We start from the raw sequence: 18,512 nt of genomic DNA, 5'->3' as shown, positions 1-18,512 counted from the left end.
CAGAATTTACAACGGAAAAATCACTGATGTCCAAATTAAGTGTCTTGACTTCGAATAGTCAATCCCAGCCGGCACAAGACGTATCCAATACGTATTCTATTCGTCTTATATTCGTATTATAAAGATAATACAAATTGTATACTTTTTAAATACGTATATCTGTATACTACACATGAGCTAAATAAATTGTTTGAGCTGTACTTTCAATAGGAGGTACTTTCAATAAGAGGTTTTCAGTTTCCGCGTCGTAAAAACAAATCGAGCACGTTTTATGTAGGTTAACATTTAAAGAAATGGCGTACTATCGTAAATACAGAAGATTAAATGCTGAACTTAAGAAAATCGTTAAAGAGGAGGATAGTTTTGGTTCTATTGAAGATAACTCTTTGGTTACTAATTTTTTATGTGTTAAAATTGTAGTTTCAGTTTGCACTAACGAGACGATAAATGAAAATATCGATTTTGGTGTGCTTTCTGAGTCATAGAGCACGCCAAAATCTATATCATTAGAGTCTGAGCGAAGCTATGATGAATGTGATTTTGATACTGTTCCAGCAATACATCCTACATTAGACGATGATAGTGGTCACAGTGATAATGGAGATAAAGATACCATTATGGTCTAGTTGGTTTATCATGTAAATACAATCTGTCAAGATCTTGCATGGGCGATTTACTCAAACTTTTAAGGGAAAGTGGAGATTGCTACTTGCCAAAAGATTCACGTACATTGCTAAAAACTCCTAGAGAGATTGATTATAAAAAAAAATGTGGCGGAGAATATATTTACTTCGGTATAAAATGTGCAGTATTAAAGCAGTTAGTTTTTCTTCCGACTTTTCATTTAAACCACGATTCTATCAACCTATATATAAACATTAATGGAGTTCCTTTATTCAAATTATCAAAAATTCAGCTTTGACCTATTTTGGGTAAATTTGATGGCTAAAATGTTTTTACTATTGCTTTATACTCTGGAACAAGCAAACCTAATTGTGTTACAGATTATCTTGATGATTTTATAAATGAAATAAATATTTTTGAGAATTGATGGTATTCACTTTAATGATAAGATGTATGCTGTAAAACTTAAAGCTTTTATACGTGATGCACCTGCACGATCCTTTCTTAAGCGTATATTTGGTTATAATGCATGTTAGCGATGTCAAGTAAAATGTTCTCGTGATACTACTGTGATCAAAAAGTAAGGTGAATTTTTAATTTAAACTTCCCGCCTTATTCGAATCGTCCAATCTTTTTTATTTTTAAGTTGGTAGGAATGTCATTAACATTTGCGCCAAATTACATGTCAAACTCATAATTATTTTTTTTTGTTTACGCTTGTTTCTGAAGTACCAAAAGTGCATTCGGCGATTTTCACGATGTCTAATTTTGTTGAGCAAAGAAGTGCTATTGAATTTTGTTTGCGGAATGATATTTCTGCTGCTGAAACGTATCGAATGTTGCAAAAGGCCTTCGGTGAAGAGTCTCAAAAAAATGTTTACAAGTGGTACAAAGACTTCAAAGAAGGCCGAGAACGTGTTGATGACTTAGAACGCTCCGGACGACCATCGACTTCGATTGATGATCGCTACATCAACAAAATCAAAGAATTGGTGCTTGCAAATCGTCGGTTAACCATTCGAGACCTTGTTGACATGGTTGGAATATCATATGGGTCGGTGCAAGCGATTTTGAAGGATCATTTGGGCCTCAGAAGATTCAAATCACGTTTGGTGCCGAAATTTCTCAATTTCTTTGAAAAAGAGCGTCGCGTTAAAACGCGTGAAGCAATGCTTTTTGACTATCAAGACGTCTACAAACAAATTATTACTGGCGATGAGACTTGGGTCTACGCATACGACCCTGAAACAACCGACCAATCGAGTGAATACCGTGAAAAAGGCGAGCCGAGACCGAAGCAACCACGTCAAAGTCGCTCAAAAATCAAGGTCATGTTGACTGTTTTCTTTGATTATTGTGGTGTCGTGCACTACGAATTCCTTCCAACTGGCCAAACTGTCAAAAAGGGATATTATTTAAGCGTTATGCGACGTTTGCGTGAAGCTATTCGCAAAAAGAGACCGGAATTATGGGCCAATAACTCTTGGATTTTGCACCACGACAATGCGCCTTCGCACACAGCACTGGTTCTTCGTGAGTTTTTCGCCAAAAACTCTACCCATGTTGCTCCACAACCACCGTATTCGCCCGACTTAGCACCGTGTGACTTCTGGCTGTTCCCAAAGCTCAAGAGACCACTCCGGGGAAATCATTTTGAGTCCATTGAAGAGATCCAACGTGAATCGGCACGCGCATTGAAGGCTATCCCTACCGAGGACTTTTCGGCATGCTTCGAAGACTGGAAAAAACGTTGGCAAAAGTGCATTGGGGCCGGGGGGGACTATTTTGAGAGGGACGATACAGATTCGGAAGAATAGATAAAGATTTTTCATTTTATAAAAAAATTCACCTTACTTTTTGATCACAGTAGTAGTAACAGAACTGTATATAATGATGATATTAGTTATCCGCTTCGTAAAAAGGAAGATTTTAATTAATTTCTGTATATAAATAGCCATCAAGTGCAGCTATCGCCATTAGTTAAGATAGATGATTTTGACTGCATTAAAGGTTTCATTTTAGATAACATGCATTTAGTGTGCCTTGGGATTACAAAAAAAGTATTAATCCTTTTTAAAATCTGGTCCTAGAATATGCAAATTCTCAAATTCACAGGTATTAGAAATACCTGCTAAACTAATTTCTATTAACGGCAATTTTCCTTCGGATTTAGCAAGGCAACCACGATCTTTAGATGATTTATTATTTTGGAAGGCAACAGAATTTAGGGAATTTTTACTTTATTTAGGTGTTATTGTTTTAAAGGGCATTGTTTCAGATGCAATATATAACCATTTTTTACCATTTAGCATTGCAATGCGTATTTTATTGTCTGAAAATGATGAATTTCGTAGTTACTATCTTGATTATGCTTACAATTTATTAGTAACACTGCTCCATAAAATTTGAGACCAAAATTGAATTAGCGATGTTTAATTAGTAAACTTGATAAAATAATTAGTATTTGGTGTCAAATGAAAGCTCTATCTTTCCTCTTTCAATTAGCATGTGAGACCATCAGCTTCAAAACCGGCCCTTTGACATTTTTTTCAATTTTGAATGAAGCGCGCCAAATTTCTCGTAATGGCAAAATAAAAAAAAAATGGTGCAAATCTGTATATTGAAAAATTAAAAAATTTGGTGCAAAACCTGTTCAATCCTATTGTTTTTAATATGTAAAATTCAGCAAATTGTGCAAAACCGGCTCTTTTTATTTGCGCAGCTGCTTCAAAACCAGTTTATTATTTCAGCCAATAGGAAAGGACTTACGACGTGATCACAACAGCTGATATTGAAAATCCTTTCGTTTTTAATGCTTTTATCCTCTGGAAATTGCAAATTCTTCGTGATTTGTCATCTAAGTAATAGAAAAAGTAGAAAGTTTTATGAAATATTAGTTAACTAAACATTTACAGAGTTTTACAATAAAATCATACCTAATGAGGAAATAGATGGCATTAACTCTGATCAGGACATTGAATCAGAAGAAAAAAATGAGCTGTGCTGTGGTGAAGATGATGTTGATGATGTTGATGTTAGGATTTAGTAATTTAAATTTTGTGAATTTGAAACTATTTTATTGTAAAGAATTTTTTATTAAGAAATTGACTTGCCTTTAAAATGTGTTTTTTAAGCTGCATATAAAAAAAAGAAAGCTATATAATTTTTGGCTTGCTAATTATTATATAAGTAAATTTAATTTTTTAAATGTTGTTCACACATGTATTTGTGGCCTAAACATGTCTAGCAGAAATTTTACGTACACCATAAATTTGTTAAATAACACCTGCCCGCGGAATGTGCCATATATTGTATTGAAACTTTATAATGAAACATCATATTGCAAGAAACATAATAGGGTTCTCATTAAATATTTTTTAAGTGTTTTGTTTCTTCTACTTTAAAACCCAGGTAGCTAAAATTTATGACATGTGATGCAGGTATTTCTTCAACTTTTATGACCACTAATAATTAGTTACGTTATTGCATTTTAATAGAAATTTAATGCATGGCAAAAATTATTTCGAAATATATTTAACTTTTTAAAAACACTAGCGGGCTATCCTGCTAAAAAAAGGGAGGAGAGAGTTTTCTAAAATTGTCCTTAGATGGCGTAAATATACTGAAAAGCGTGTGAAATCGCGGTGAACTTTAAGTAACCATGGGTTTCAACGAAATTAATCACAAAACAATTAAAGTTTTATTAAAATGTGCAGTGGCTGGATCAAAACCGGCTCTTTTTTGAAAAAAATGCCCTTTAATCAAATATTTCTATTCAATGATAATCACAATTACTGATACTCACATAGAAAACCATTCATTAGTGACTTAAAGGAGGTGTATATGTTCTTTTTAATTTTTTTATTTGCAGAAAAAAAAAAGGTGTATCGTGTAAAACTTGCTTTAGTGCAAAGGGCCGGTTTTAAAGCTGACGGTCTCATATAAATTCTCTGTTTATTTTTTGTTTAGATAACAATTTAAAGTGCAAAATCAACAAGCCGTAAAAAGTCGTGTGTATAATTTTTATAAAAAAAAACATGAAGATGGAACACATTGTTTGGAACCATTTCAAGATGGCGGGGTACTCAAAAGTTACAATTTATAGATATATGAACAGTTACGATCAAAATAAACCATAGGGTCGCAAAGCTGGAAGTGGAAGAAGGCCTACTCTTAATACACAAAACAACCGCATCAAATTAAAGAAAATGTTTAACAATCGAAGAGGTGTGTCACATTCAAAGGCTCCTAGAAGGCTTGGTTGTAGCAAAAGCACCATCGGACGAATCTTAAAGTGCTTTAAAAAGCCTATTCTTTGTTATAAAAGAAAAAAAAAAGACCAAGCAGAACTCCTGAACAGAGGCGTTGGGGTCGCCGAAAATGTGGTCGACTTTATTCAAAATATCGCAACCATGAATTTATTATTGACGATGAGTCATACTTTACTTTGTCGAATAGCCAACCAGTATTATTACCAACCAGTGCGGTTGATAATAATACAAACTATTCAAATGATCAAAAATTGGCACCAGACATTGTTAAGTTTTATGATGATGCAAAATTTGAAAAAAAATTACTTGTATGGATGGCGATATCTCCTCGAGAAGTCACATCTATTTACATTGTTCCTTCTGGCGAAGCAATAAACCAACAGATCTATTTAAAAGAGTGTTTACAAAAGCGCTTGCAACCTTTTATTAATAAATATTATAGAGACACCAAGTATATCTTTTAGCCCGATTTAGCAACATCTCACTATGCTGATTCGGTAACAAAATGGTTAAAAACCCAGAAGATATCATTTGTTCAAAAAAAGACAATCCAGCAAACTTAGAGAAGCTCGTGCTATAGAGGATTTTTGGGCAATGCTTAAGCGGGGTGTGTACAAGAATGGATGGACTACAAATAATATATCAAACCTTGAGCGTCGGATTCGTTATTGTTCCAGTAGACTTGACCTAAATGCTGTACAAAAGCTGGTTCAAGGTACCAATACCAGACTTGATCAAATTCGAAGATATGGAATCTTGTGATAAATTTATTTTTATTTTCCTGTTCTGAATATTTAATTCCTAGAACATACCAAAAGTTTTATCGTGTTTATTTAAGTTTTTATTCAAGTTTGAAGCCAGTCTCAAACTTTATGGAACAGGTGTTATATTTTTGCAAGAAAGCCAAGTTTTTATACGAAAATACGTTTTGTGTATACAATGTTCATTGTATTATACATGTTCATGATGATGTAAAAATTTTTGGGTGTTCTTTAAATAAGTTGTCTTCTTTTCCTTTCGAAAATTATATGCAAACATTAAAAAAGTATAAAAAAAACTCCAAAAGTCCTATAGTGCAAGTAGCAAAACATCTTTCTAAGTTGGAGAATTTACATTTTATGAAAAACACAAAAACCCTGGTCAATAAAGTAAGTACTCATTTTCGTGATTCGTTGTTTTTATTAGAGGACACCACTTTCTGTTTTATTAAAGAGATAGATAGAGAAAATTGTATATGTGATACTTTTAAGAATGACCAGCTTGTATCTTTGTATAAAAGTCCAATTGATTCTAAGGAGTTAAATGTTGGTATAATAGATATGAAAAAGATTCGTTTTTTACCAAAAAATCTTATGTATGGCAAAACTTATCCGAAGCGCTGTTGTGTTACCTTAAAAAAATGGTTTTATTTGTATGTCATTAGTTCATGAGTTTATTTGATTTTATTTACGAGTGATCTTTGTATAAATAAAACTAACTTTTTTTTAAATTTAATTGCAGATTTTTTAAAATATATAACGTTTAACATAAAAATTGATTATATTAAATACTCCTAAGTTTTCTCAACTTAAATTTTTGTATAAGTAAATCATTTTGGTTTAAAAATGATTAAAGTGATATTAAAATAGATTTAACCAACCATACTGCCATATGGCGTGGTAGAAAACTGGCTTAATTAACTTTCTCTAATTCAGTAATCTACTAATTAGTCAAATATAAAAACAAAATCTTTGATAATTATTTTTATATTAGCCTTGGTTTAGTTAAATATGGCAAGCAAAACTATTAAAAATAAGTTACTTTGGACAAGAGTTGTCTGGGAAGAAAAAGCTGGTTTTCAATTTGAAGATGTAATTCCAGCACATTGGGTAAATGAAAATAAGTGTGTGGTATTTTGGCCGTCAACTAAATCAGTCCAAAGAGCCATTTTGGAACAAATTGGCGTTGACAAAACAAGGAGAAAGTTTAAATGAATTAAAACTAAAATTGTGGATGGTAAGTGGTTTGATTGTATTATTTTAATCTATATTTGTAATATATCTAGCTATAGTATATTGGTAATGTTTTTTTAGAAGATAAACAGCTCTGTCTTGATTATAATTTTACTTCTGGAACAAAGCAATGTAGCACAGAGAAGGGGATAGATTCGGAAAATGCTGCAGGTTATAAATTTTTATATTAATAGCTCAATGCTGTTAAACTGCTTTTAAACTATATGTTTATAATTATAAAATATTTTTATAACTATTTATAAGGAATCCATACTTGTGTCGAACCTGAACTTCCTAAACCGCCAATGATCACTTTCAAGGAAAATAAAAGTTTTATTAATCTTTTAATTATATATTTTATTCTTTATTATTAATGCAAGTTTTCATTCTATATAGAAAAGAAGCAGTTTTTTCAACATATACTGTAAGTTTGTTTATAAAAAGTTTAATTCAAGATTTACCAATAGCTGACAAAAGTAAGATTATGAAATATTTGTATATATTTATTTAATTATTTATGCTTTCATTAGAATCTCACATTGTAGATTTTTATACTTATCATGCAGAGTCTAGAGGATCAGTAAAAATAAAACGTCATACAAGTTCCTTTGAGTTTACAACAGGAACAACGTCAATTAAAAAATCTAGTATGTATGTTTGATAATATATAATAATGAATTTAAAGATAGTTGTTGGATGTGCTAAGATTTTAAATTGCTTCAAAATGCTATTTATAATCTATAATATAATTCCTACAGAAATTCTTAACGTTTAACGTTGTTTCATCATTAGTTACTAGGCTTTGAAAGAGCGCGTTCTCTAAATGCACGCGGCCATTGAAGAAAGATCTCTTAAGCGAGTTAATACCTTTTTTCCATTTGAAATTTATTTATGAATATAGATATACTACATAAAGAATCATATTAAGATAAATAATCATCGTTAAGACCATATTATAATTGAAATAAGTTTATAAAATAGTCTTATATATTTTTTTACTTGATGAAGTAGAAAGGATTTAAACTTTTATTACATAAAGTAGAAAGGATATTAATTTTTTAAATCGTTAATATTTTGTTTGTTTTAGTTTTTCTTTTAGCAGTTTTATTTTTACTAGCAAAAAGCAACCCGTTATACGGGTTGTGGTAGGGTATGCTAATTAATTTATTGTATTTTATTTTTAAGAAGGAAAATAGGGGTATGGATATTATTTAAAGTTATACTAATGCTATTACCATAAAATGGTTATTACTACTTTGAAATTTTTGTGATGCTATTAACTATTTTTGTTCTTTTTTAGAAAATTTAGAAAAATAAATTAATATTTTGTGCCAACACTGACATGGCATGTCAAATATTATTATATGTTAAGGTTAAATTTTGTTTTGAGGTTAACAGTTCTTATGAAAAAAAAAAAAAAGAAGATAAAGAGTATTGTTTGTAAATATATGTTTTGTTTACTTTGAATCTTTTTAAATTTTCTTGCGTCATTTTTAAAATTTTTGTTAACACATATTGTTTGCATATATGCTTTTTTGATATGTATGTGTATGTGGTAATAAGTGCCTTACAGCTGTTTTATCAATGTGTTTTTAAAATAATGTAAAGTGTTTTTATCGTTTGTGTATGTGTTAATATGTAATATAATTGTTTTAAAAATGTGTATAAATATGTATATAAGGAATGTATTTAATCTTTTATACATACTTAAACACATTTATTGTGTTTATAGTTGGTACATATGTTTATATTATGTTGTTTCCGTGTTTTCGAAGTGCTGTGACTTGGAAAACATCTAGAGCAAGGTTTGTAAACTTTGCCAGCCAAGTGATATACTTTTAATAGAGGGTTCACGAAAGTGTTTAGTAACAAACTGTTACTGCTCACTGTTGTAAAAAATGACCTAAAACTACTTTGAGCTGACCCGAGAAAACTGCTTTGACAGGGTGAAACTACAATGTTTCCTGACTCCAAAAATGTAAAATTTGAAATCTAACTATTTCGTCCGAGAAAATAATTTTGATTTTTAGTTTTAAGTACTTTGCACAATAGGGCGAAATGACAGCTTTTCAAATTTTGCATTTTTACAGCATTCAAAAACTCTTCAAAATAAGCATTTATTACTCCAAAACATAACTGTCTAAAATTCACTTGAATAATAGTTTATTCTGACACAACTGATATAGTTTTTCATTAACAAGATGGAAATAATTAACACTTTCTTAAATAATTCTTTTAGTTATTCTAAGCCAAAACACAAAAACAACCTCTTGATTCTAAACACATAAAGAGCAAATGGTACATAAAATAAATTCTTCTCAATATTTGATTCTTCACAAATGCTTACTGTTGTAGTCCACAACACATGAAAGAAGCCTCTTTGCATACTCAGGATGATTGCGGTCTCTTTTGTATCTCTGCCAATGTGAGCTGAAATTATGATGCATTGATTCTGTTGCCTGCTCACTAAAGATCCCCAAGGGAGCCCTTTTGATCTCAATGAATTGCTTCACATGGAAGAAAACAGCATGAACTTTTGGAGTCACACTGATGTTCATGATTGCCAAATATGAGTCTCTGAAGCGATCAATTTTTTCAGAAAAGTCATCCTCCAGAACCATACCAAAACATGCTGTCACCACAGACTTAAACTTTCGAAGGGCATCAATGATTCCAAAGACTTGAAAAGCAGACTCAGTCTCTGCAATTCTTTGAAGGAGGTCAAGATTGCTGAGAAGCTTGTGACAGGCATTCCCTGCAAACTGCCCACCATGGTATGATTCTTGTTGAATGTGAAGAGCTAAGGGCCACTTGACAACATTGGGCCAAACTTCTGTCATGGCTTTGTACATGTGATTGACCACACCAAGGAGAAGATGGAGTTCCATTGGTGGTATGAGCTCCAAGATGAGTTTGTTTTCAGAACCAGATAGCAAAGGCTCATGCACTACATTGCCAAAAGATCTTGTCTTTTTGATATCACCACCAGGCTTAGCAAACTCTTGATAACAGGCAACAAGTGAGCCTAGGTTCCTCAAAGATCCTGATTGAGAAAGATGCTTTGATTCTGTGTTGCACCAAGAGTAAGGGTGAGTACTTGCATGGCTCTGAAGGCCACAAAGGATGTTGGCAAGTTTCATGTCGCATGAGACAACAAAGTTGACTTTGTCTAACTTTGTTGTCTCATGCGACATGAAACTTGCCAACATCCTTTGTGGCCTTCAGAGCCATGATCTGCCTCACATTTTCAAAGTTTTCTGGTAGCCCTTCTGATAAAGCCACAAGCATTTGACGCTTTACACTACTGTCTTTGGCAGTCCTCTGAGTTAAAGGTTTTTTCCGTGGTGGTGACCTTGAATCACAGTGAGAATCCAACTCCATGATGCCAAGAGAAACTTTCAGAAATCCTCCACCTCCATCAATTCCCAACTTGACAATATGATTCTGGAAAACTCTTCGAGAAAGCAGGACTTCATTCAAAAGCTCGGCAAGATCCTTGCAATGCACAACCGCAAAGTCAGTGGAGTTACTCTCTGATAAAACTTGGATGCTGGTTTGAGTAAAAAACTCAGACAACTCTTTGCCAATGGCTTCAAACTTAGCTAGAAAACTAGTCTCCACAATCTTGGTGTCACTGACTCTGTTGATGGTTGATGCCAATTTCTTCATGCCAAGGTTGGACAGTCCTGTGTTTAGCTGAACTTGTACAAGATCTTCAGTTTTGATGCTGGGTTCAGGAAAAAGAGCTCTTGCACTTGAGCTTCCTAAAAATGAAATTATATTAACACTTTTTGTAATTTTAAGTTTTAAAATTAAAGGTATTCCCTCTGAACCTGCCATCTTTATATGTATATATAAAAGTATCACCTGTTTTAACTCTAAGTGGTGGGCCACCTTTAGGAAGCGATATTTTGGCAGTACCACCAGGTGTGGAAGGTTTAGTAGAGATGACTTGAGTAGCTATTTGCTCTGCAGCGAGTGGATCAGCTGTAGCTAGCTGCTTGAGATTCTCTCTAAAAGTGAATGGAGTGCACTGATGTGGCAGACCTCTTCCAACTAGACTCAAACAATCACCACATCTTTGAGGGGTACAATCTTCCACAGGTTTAGAATAGTCCACTGGGCTCTTCTCATTCAACTTCAAATGTCCAACTTGACAAATAAGACAGTTGCAACCTTGATCTCTTGTTGGTGGTCTAACTTTTATAGATGAGAAAGGAAACAAAGGTGGCAGGTTAACATCTTTTCCTTCATCTTTTCTCCGAAGAATTGTTCGACATGAGTCACAAATGCCTCTTGGCACTCTGGTATCAGTCAAATCAAGACTTGTATGGTAATGCTTGAGGATCTTTTCAACAAGGAACTGTGTCAACTCTCGAGAGCACTTCTTCAGACACAAGACACAGACAGATTTCCGACAATCTTCATGATTTTTTGAAAAATTTGGCATTTTGAAATTTTTCTCACACAACTGATAAGTGAAACACTTTAAATAAACATGTTCACTGCCAATTCCCGGAATTTTTAGCTTGTTTACAATTTTGATGCAAAACTTAAAACAAACATGTTCACTGCCTATTCCCGGAATTTTTAGCTTATTTACAATTTTGATGCAACAAAATGTTTATAATATAGTTCAACCATGAAACTGTAGGTAAAATTTTATCTTCTGAGTTAAAATAAATACAAATTATACTTGCTATATAGACTGTTATGTTTTAGAGTAATAAATGCTAATTTTGGAGAGTTTTTGAATGCTGTAAAAATGCAAAATTTGAAAAGCTGTCATTTTGCCCTATTGTGCAAAGTACTAAAAACTAAAAATCAAAATTATTTTCTTGGACGAAATAGTTAGATTTCAAATTTTACATTTTTAGAGTCAGGAAACATTGTAGTTTCACCCTGTCAAAGCGGTTTTCTCGGGTCAGCTCAAAGTAGTTTTTGGTCATTTTTTACAACAGTGATATATATATATATATATATATATATATATATATATATATATATATATATATATATATATATTATATATATACATATATATATATAAATATAAAATTATTATTATAAAACTTGTAAAAGTTTTTTAATAATAAAGGTAACTTTTTTATTTTTAGTTAAAAAAGCATAAAATTTATGCAATAAAATTTTAATAATAATTTTTATATGACGCAATTATTATATTAAAAATTTTGATACTTTTTCTAAAATAGCTCATAAGAGGAAGAAAAAATCTGAAAGACAAATAAACAGTAAACAAATAATTTTAAGGTTCTAACTGCTGTTTAACGGTAGTTAGAAACATGTTAGTTACTTTGAAATTTTGTGACTGAAGCAGTTAGTTACTTTAAATTTTGTAACTGAAATAATAATATAATAAAAAGCTAATTTTTATAAATTACATTATTGTTTCAGTCTCAAAACAAGGTTACAACATTTTGTTTACTTATTTTTATTACATTAAGTACAACCCTTAAAAGCTTTTCATGTTTATTTTATAGGTGAAGCACAACTCGATAGTAGGATATAATAATAATTATATAGTATAATATAATAATAATAAATCTCTGTCCTCGAGGGGCATAAACGGAAATGCAGCTTTTATATCTATTTTTTTAAGTCTACAAGTTCCTTTGTACAATTTTGAATCATGACTAGATTTAAAATGTATAATGTGAGATGTATAAGTAAATATTAGAACAGCAACGTTAGAAAAAGGAACTGACTTGTAATTAAACAGCTTTGCTGTTACCGAATACTCCTTGAAGTCATGTGGTTTCATTTGAATGATGTGAGAAGGATTTTTTGTGTTAACTCAAATCCTTGAAATTATGCGGTTTCATTTGAATGATACGACAAAGAGTTTTTCTGTTAACTTGTTTCAACATCCTTATCAATCCAATTGGACTATAAAAATCAGTTTTCCTCATGAGCTTTTCAACTTCCTTATGGATATGATCCACCTCTTGGGTGCATGAATGACCTGAAGGGAATATTTCATAGTGATTGAGTTAATGTTAGGACTGTCTCTTAAAAAATGTAACTCAGCATTTGATGATATACTATTCTGATTTTGAGGAACACATGAGTTAGACCAAGTAATTAAGTCACTTACGTCGTTTTCCTCTGCCACATCACTCAAAATTTTGCAAAAGGCACTGGCATGATCATTGCCGCTTCTTCCCGCCATAGATTCAGTCCCTAATGCACAGTACACTTTTTTGGTTGTTGAAAAATAAGCTGTCAAATTATACACGCTTTGCTTTCTCAGATAAAAAAGGGAACTAATTTCTACATGCGGAGTCAAAATAACATTTTGAAGGTCAAAAAGTAAAACCGGAACATTTTTATCTCTTTTGTCTTTAGCACTTATATCTCTCTTTTTTAAAAAACTTGATGTCTTTCAAAGTCTTCTCTCAACTTTTCAGACATAGTATCAGTGTTTTCAGCAACTTTAAACTTCTCACAAAGGTCGCATCTATTCTTTTTGGGAATGTGAAAACCAAGATTGAATTCGGTGGAGAAAATATGGTAGTAAATAAATTTTTTTACTGGCTCAACATTTTCGTTTATACATTTCTCTTTGTAAAGATTATACATTTTTTTAAATATTATGGTGTGACTCAAGGTATTCTTTATTGGTATTTACACGACAATGTGACTCAACTGTTGGAAAAGATTTTATGTGACCCCTAGCTGAGTTGGTTTACGTTTTTGTGCACTGTGCGTTTGCATTTCATTATTTTACCTCGTAGATCTTGTGCAGGAGTATTTGTTTCAAATCTTTGGTGTTGTGAGCTAAGTAAACTAGCTTTTGTAAAATTGACAGTGTAGTTAGGTAAAATGTTTTGCAAACACGGACTTTTTCTCCTTTTACATGAAAAAAATATCTGTAGGCGTAATTCCTTTTTTGAAAAAATTTGTTTTTCAGCGTGGTCATCAGTTTTTATTTGCATTTTCACTACAATTGTTTTCTTCGTGGTTTCTCTTTTAACTACGTAGCCTGGTTTTTATTATTGCCACAAAAACGTTTTATTATAAGTTGTTTAAATTTTAATATTACTGATATTTTTTATTTAACAAGTTAAAATAGTTACATCGGTGTCAAATTAGAACACTTTTTGTTGATTTTTAGACCTATTTTTTATATGATTTTTGATAGGTATAAAACTCTCTATCATATTAGTTAATAAAGGAAGAGATTATGAAGTTATTGTTAGTTAGAACCTTGTCAAACTAAATATTAGTTAAATAAAGTTGCAGATAGAACTTTGGCACTTTAGCAGTTTGCTTGTTTTGCGCTATATCGCTGTAAATTTCAGTTTATTTTGTCCATCATGATTTAAATTTTCTAATAAAATGAAAAGTCAATTTTGGCAAAAATGTCAGTTAGAATCTTGTCAAACCAACGCGTCGATTTGGCTTATCTTCATGTTGGTGTCTATTGTTAAAAATGGTAAATAGGAAATTTTTTAAAAAATCACTGCTTTTAATCATTCACTAAAAGCCAATACAAATTATTTTGCCATATATACAATTTGTTTTATCTCAATTTAATTTTTTGTCTTTTGTGCTATTTACTACATGATTTTGCTATGAATATTTTGGAATCATGATGTTCCAACATAAATTATTTTGTAAAAGCTAACATGAAATAATAGTATTTTGCAACTACTACTCTGGTAAATCACTACAGCTTTTCTCTATAATGAACACTAATTTTCATTTTTGTATGTAATATTTTTCTTATTTACTTACTTATTCATTACATTTTTTATTTTAGATTTATCAGATGATGTACTTATGTGGAATAGAAGAACGTAATATTGTAAAGTTTTGTGAATTTTTTTAAAATGTTTACTAATAACTTTATTTGAAGAAATACTATAAGTTTGCAAAAAAGGATTTACAACGTTTTCTTTGTTAGCAGTATGTTTATTATTACAATTGCATGTTTTTAATAATTTTTTTTATTATCATTTGCTATGCTAATTTTTTTAAAACATCTTTTAGCTGATATATATACATTTTTAAAGTCATAAGATTATTGTATAATTTATCTTAAATGACAGTCTGTTATATTTAAAAATTATTTGTGTGTGCTATTTAGAGTAGAAAAAAAGTTATATTGGAAAGATCACAATCTTCAGGATACTTTAAGATTTTTCTTACTACTTTCAATTTCAATTAAAAGTGAATGGATGATATTAGGCCAGAAGCAGATATTAGTGTTGAAAATGTAAACATTGATAGGCAAGTTAATCGTCGCAGAAATGAAAGAGATATGCTTAGGCGAAATGAAATTAATAAACGACAAAATGCTAGAAATGCTGCTCGGCAAGCAGCAAGTAATTTGAACCCAAATGATGAGAGCTTGGTTAGGCGAATTGAAAATAATCGTCGCAGAAATGAAAGAAATAGGCTAAGGCGAGATGAAATTAATAATCAACAAAATGCTAGAAATGCCGCTAGATACGAGAGAATGCATTGTATAGCAAGAAGTAATACTATTCCAGATTATAATTATTTAGGAGAAATGAGTTATATTTGTCAGCATTGTGGTGCTAAGAAATTTCTTGATGAAACACATTTTTTATACTGCCATAATGGAAAGGTAGTTTTGTCGCAACCTTCATCATTTCCACAAGATTTAGATTTATTTAAAGAAAACTATGCAGATAGAAATATCAATCTGAATTTTTTAAAATATATTAGAAATTATATGCCTGTCTTTCTTTTGCTTCATTTGGAGGTAATGTAGTTCAAACCATGAATATGGGCCGCCTTGTTTTAGAATATGTGGTCAAGTTTTTCAACGTATAGGTAATCTAAGACCAAATCAAGATGTTCCGCCGACATATTGTCAACTATACATCTATGATCCACTTGCAGCAGTAAATTTTAGAATGCAACAACGAGGTAATGATCTTTGCTTAAATGATTTAATGGTGCACCACCTGCTTCCAAGGACGTTGTTATTTACCCAAGAGGTCAACCTCTTAAAACTATATCAAGTTTGTCTGCCAACTTAGATCCTATGGTTTATCCTCTATTATTTCCGAGGGGTGATGCTGGTTGGCATAATCAATTGGTTCACAAACCTAAGCGTGCTACATTGGTTAGAAATCATGTTACATTATCTCAGTATTATAATTATAAACTTTCAGTTAGACAATTTTTTTCTTCACTCTTTTATGGCAAAAAACTGTTTCAGCAATATGCTGTTGATGCGTATGTTAAAATTGAAGGCCAGCGCCTTGCTTTCATCAGAAATAACCAAAACAAACTGAGAAGCGAGCAGTATGATCTCTTACACGACCATGTAAACAACCTCAGAAATGATCATAATGTTAGACCAGGGCGTGTTGTTGTTTTGCCATCATCTTATGTAGGAAGTCCTAGAGCTTTAAAAGAAAACTTTGAAGATGCTGTGGCTATAATTAAAAAGTATGGTTAACCAGATCTTTTTATTACTTTCACTTGCAACCCAAAATGGCGCGAGATAACTGAAAATTTATATCCAGGTCAGACAGCATATGATAGACCTGACTTGATTATTCGAGTGTTTAAACTCAAATTAAATAGCCTTCTTAATGACATTTTTAAGCACGGTGTATTAGGGAAAGTTGTAACACATGTTCAGGTTATTGAGTTTCAAAAGCGTGGTTTGCCACATGTTCATATTATACTTCACTTTGCAAATGATGATAAGCTTGAAACAGCACATGATATCAATAATTTAATATCTGCAGAAATTCCAGATCCGATTGTTAATCGAGACCTTTATGACGTTGTTAAAACTTGCATGATTCACGGTCCATGTGGCATACTGAATCCAAATTCTCCCTGCATGAAAGATGGGGTGTACAGCAAAAACTATCCTAAAGAATTTAAACAGTTCATAATGGTTATCCACGCTATAGACGTCGTGATAATGGTTTGGTTATCAATATTAAAGGTAACAATGTAGATAACCGCTGGGTGGTACCTTACAATCCATGGTTATCAAAGAAATATCAAGCTCACATTAATGTTGAAGCTTGCATGTCTGTTAAGGCTGTTAAATATTTGTACAAATACATATACAAGGGTCAAGACTGTGCCAATATTTTAATAAATGATCAAATTAATCATGATGAAGTAAACACTTTTTTAGATTGTCGTAATGTTAGTGCACCTGAAGCATTGTGGCGAATTTTTGAGTATCCAATAAGTCACATGTCACACACTATTATACGCCTTAAAGTTCATCTACCTGAAAATCAATTAGTGTATTTTAGAGAAGGAGCAGAACAAATGGCTTTAGATCGTGCAGCTCAACGTGATACGCACCTAACAGCATGGTTTAAGTTAAATACTGAAAATAAAAGAGCACATTGCTATTCTTATGTAGACATTCCTTATCACTTTATATTTGATGATAAACATTGTAAATGGAAGGTTAGACAAAGGGGCGGTGATAAGGTAATAGTAAGAATGTATAAAGTTAATCCAACTGGAGAATTGTTTTTTCTTAGGTTGTTACTTTTGCAAGTAAAAGGAGCAACATTTTGGGAGGACGTGCGTACTGTTAATGGTAATGTTCTTGAAACGTTTCGTGAAGCATGTGTTTTGAAAGGCTTGCTGCAAGATGACACTGAATGGCAGAATACACTCTCTGAGGCGGTTTTAACACGTATGCCAAACAAATTAGACAGTTGTTTTCAATTATTTTGACTTTTTGTGAACCTGACAATCCTTTAGATCTCTGGAATTCATACAAAGCTTTTATGATGGAAGATTTCATTCACCGCTCATTCCCACTTCTGACAGCTGAACAAGCTACTCTTCATCAAATTGAAAAGATTATTAATCAAAGTGGTAAAACGCCGGCTGATTACAATCTGCCAGTTATTGATGAGTTTATAGGTTTAAATCTAGAAAATTTTGATGAAAATGTTCAACAATCTATTGACGAAGCCAATCGAATGAGACTGTTGCTTAATGTCAATCAATTAAATGTATGTAATGCTATTCTTGCTGCACTGAATGAGCAACCAAGTGTAGAAAATCAACATTCTAGATTGTTTTTCATGGATGGACCAGCTGGTAGTGGAAAAACCTTTACTTATAATTATTTGATTGCTGAAACCATAAGTAGGGGCTTTAAATCTGCCACAGCTGCATGGACTGGCATAGCAGCAACTCTTCTTTCAAATGGATCTACATTGCATGGCTTGTTCAAACTTCCTGTTCCAATATTGGATAATAGCACATGTAATACAACTCCTAATTCTATACACGGGCATTTTTTAAGACAAGTTAGTTTGTTTTTGCTTGATGAAACATCCATGATACCTAAACATGCGTTAAATGCAATTGATAGGTTGTTAAAAGATATTTGCAACAACAACCATCCGTTCGGAGGAAAAATCATTCTTTTTGGTGGTGACTTTAGGCAAATTCTGCCTGTTGTGAAAAGAGGACAACCAGCTGAAATACTAGAATCGTGTATAAAATGTTCTTTGCATTGGCAATGGGTGCAGAAGTTTGCATTAACTGAAAATATGAGAGTACAAGATGGGGAAGGTGAATTTTCCCAATGGCTATTAAAACTTGGGAATGGAACAATACCTGTCAAAGGGGA

The 18,512-nt window shown here is 32.0% G+C and overlaps 2 pseudogenes; both read left to right on the top strand.

Annotated features, from left to right (window-relative positions):
- The first annotated feature begins 293 nt into the window (after window positions 1-293).
- LOC149880905 (uncharacterized) lies at window positions 294-6,335 on the top strand (annotated as a pseudogene).
- Window positions 6,336-6,664: 329 nt separating this feature from the next.
- Window positions 6,665-7,547, top strand: LOC149880904 (uncharacterized; annotated as a pseudogene).
- Window positions 7,548-18,512: the final 10,965 nt, after the last annotated feature.

The sequence above is a fragment of the Hydra viridissima genome, unplaced genomic scaffold (assembly GCF_058129835.1).
Source record: "Hydra viridissima isolate aposymbiotic clone 2 unplaced genomic scaffold, HvirCarnegie_v1 scaffold_12, whole genome shotgun sequence".
Taxonomy (NCBI): domain Eukaryota; kingdom Metazoa; phylum Cnidaria; class Hydrozoa; order Anthoathecata; family Hydridae; genus Hydra; species Hydra viridissima.
This window is presented reverse-complemented; position numbering and strand designations above follow the sequence as displayed.